Source organism: Tupaia chinensis, unplaced genomic scaffold (genome assembly GCF_000334495.1).
Source record: "Tupaia chinensis unplaced genomic scaffold, TupChi_1.0 Scaffold142133_1, whole genome shotgun sequence".
NCBI lineage: Eukaryota > Metazoa > Chordata > Mammalia > Scandentia > Tupaiidae > Tupaia > Tupaia belangeri.
Genome location: NW_006201984.1, coordinates 55,461 through 58,476, shown reverse-complemented (window position 1 = coordinate 58,476; position 3,016 = coordinate 55,461).

Genomic DNA, 3,016 nt, shown 5'->3' with positions numbered 1-3,016 from the left:
GCACATGCCCTATAGCAAAAACCTCTCAAAAAAAAAAAAGAATTAGAAAGATTTCATGAAAAGATGTAAGATATAAAAGATGGTATCTGAGGTGGCCATAAAACAATGGGCCACACTATTCAGTGCTAAAACACAGTTTAAATAGACCCAAGGAGGTCTTACTCTCATCCCAATCCAACCCACTCACAGATGAGAGCTCCAAACAAATAACTGGTCCAGAAATTTATGACCTCATTCATGCTACAGCTGAGAGCACTGGCATTGATTCAATTCTTTAAGTCTGCTGGGAAAGGTCTCTCTAGTAAATAGCTATCAGGATCTCTAAACAATGGGTATGCTTGAAACTTAAAATTTAAAAACCACGAACAGTACAAACATCTGGTTTTGTGGATAATGTAACAAAAAATATTTCCATAGCTTTACACATTCAAGAAACTATTGATGAAAACATCCAACACAAGTTGGATGCCCTTTATGATACTGTCATACATCTAGTAAACTGGGTCAATGGGTTGCATGTGCGTTTTTCTGTCCAATGTATCAATGGATTTGTGTCATCTCTAAAATCTATAATGAAAGCCCGCATGATTGGGAAAAGGTCTAAAAACATTTACAAGGCATCTGGCACAGGGCCAATGAAACAACAATAGATATTCTTACACTCCATCTAGAGATCTTAGACATAGACAAAGCACATTCCTCTTTCTTTAATGCAGCATAGAAGGCAAATAAATTGCTGCAACAATTGTATGGTCTCCTACCACATTGGACCTCTTGACAACAGTGGTTAATGCCTGCCGTTATGGCAACAGGTATTGGTCTTGTGTTGCTTTGTTGTGACCCCTGCCTTGTGCAAATACTCGGGCGTTCCTTTCTTGGAGTTCACTCCAAGATCCATTGGTTACAACTTCAAGACAAGGCATTAGATGCAGAGGCTGATAGTTAGTGACAGGTAAGATCCTTGGGATATTTCTCAACCTAAGACAGGGGGTGCATGAAATATGCATCACCCGATTACAGGTAAGAGAAGATGTCACCAAGAACAACCTAAGACAGGCACAGCCTACTGCCCATCAGAAGCAGTGGATCATTTAATAAACAAAAAACAGGGATATTTGGGGAGCCAAAGGGGAGACATGAGATTTGTTGTGACCCCTGCCTTGTGCAAATACTCGGGCGTTCCTTTCTTGGAGTTCACTCCAAGATCCATTGGTTACAACTTCAAGACAAGGCATTAGATGCAGAGGCTGATAGTCAATGATGGGTAAGATCCTTGGGATATTTCTCAACCTAAGACAGGGGTGCATGCAAATATGCATTACCCAATGATGGGTAAGAGAAAATGTCACCAAGAACAACCTAAGAAAGGCACAGAGTACTGCCCATCAGAAGTGGTGGATCATTTAATAAACAAAAAAGGGGGATATATGGGGAGCCAAAGAGGAGACATGAGAAATGTGCAGGATAAGACCACGGTTTTTATCTGGACATGGCCTTGGGTGCCTGGATTGCTATGAGCAGAATGTCTTGGGATTGTTTTGAACTAAGTGTTTTGAACTGAATGTTCCAAAGTATTGTTATAACAACCTGATAAATTCAGTAAGCACTTAAAACCTTACATCACAGAAGTCTCTGGAGTGTGTATAAATACTAGTAATAAGAACATTTGGTGCTGACCAGTATTGACTGGCAGTCCTCCCATTTCTATCCTGTCTTCTTGTCTTTTCTTTAATCCTCACCCCCCAATTCAGAAACTGTTCACTGTCGGCGGGTCCAACTCCAGCCCAAGGCTGTTTCAACTGTATAAACTCAGGCTCACCCAGACTTATTTCAAGTGCCTCTCTAGTAACTGGGCCAGGAGCCTCCTCAGCCATCCCGTCGTTAATCCCGGCTGGAACCCAGAAGATTTTAATGTCATGAACTGCTTTTAAAAGGTCTTTTAAAAATCAAAAAATCCAAAGCTCTTTCTCTGATGTTGCTCACAGGACAGTCAGCAGGTTTTATCAGCCGGCACTTAGGAAAAAAAAAAAAGAAAGAAAGAAAAAAAGATATTGCTGCTGGAGAAAATTCCAAGGGCTCCAGCATCTTAACAAGGTGGCTCTGTTTTTTATCACCTTCTAAAAGCCTTTATTAAGCCTCTCTGGGATCATGTGGCTGAGCAAGGCACTACTCAGAATCAGATCAATCAGTGATACATCAACAAATGTGTACTGCGAACCTACTGTGCAAAGTCTGAGATGTGGGGAGGTATAGAGGCAAGAGGCATGGCCCCTGAACTTGTGTTAGGAATGCCAAGGGTCTGTCTGTCTGAAACACCACTGCCTTATCCAAGTTAGGGAGGGATGGGCTGTGATGATGGTCACGGGACATGAGAGAGCTGTATCTTCCTGGATGAAAGAGGACAGAGAGTCCAAATACTGGCCAGCTAAAACCTCCAAGATCCTGGGTGGCCCCTTATGGCGGTTCTCAGTCACTGTTGATCTTTCCTCTTTGAGGACTCTGAACATTTTATTTCCAGCCTAAGGACTTAGCAAAACCACCCAGCACCTGCATACACAGGTAAGCAGTGAATGGGTGTGATGTGACCTTCTTTTCTTGTCATTCTAGTCCCTCCCTAGTTATGTGTTCTTTGTCTTCATAATCCTCCATGAAGGCAGCTCTGGGAGGTAAGAAACCATGGGGATGGGGAGAGGTCAGGTCCAGACATGGACTTGTGTCCCTCTCTGTCACTCACTGGCTCACCACAGGCCATATCCTTTCTTTCTGTCTTTGGTTTTCTGGGATGTAGAGCCCATCCTGGGCGTGAAGTGTTCTTAGTGCCTAGCAGAAAACTGACATTCAGAAATGAGGCCAAAGCAAAAACACAGAACTGGGTAAACCAGAGAAGCCATCATGGTGTGAGACACAAGAGGCAGTTGAGCAAGCACACTAAATGCAAGCTTGGCAGGACAAAGTTCAAATCTTGGTACTGCCTCTCTGTACAACTTTGCACAAGTGACTTCATCTCTCTGAGCCT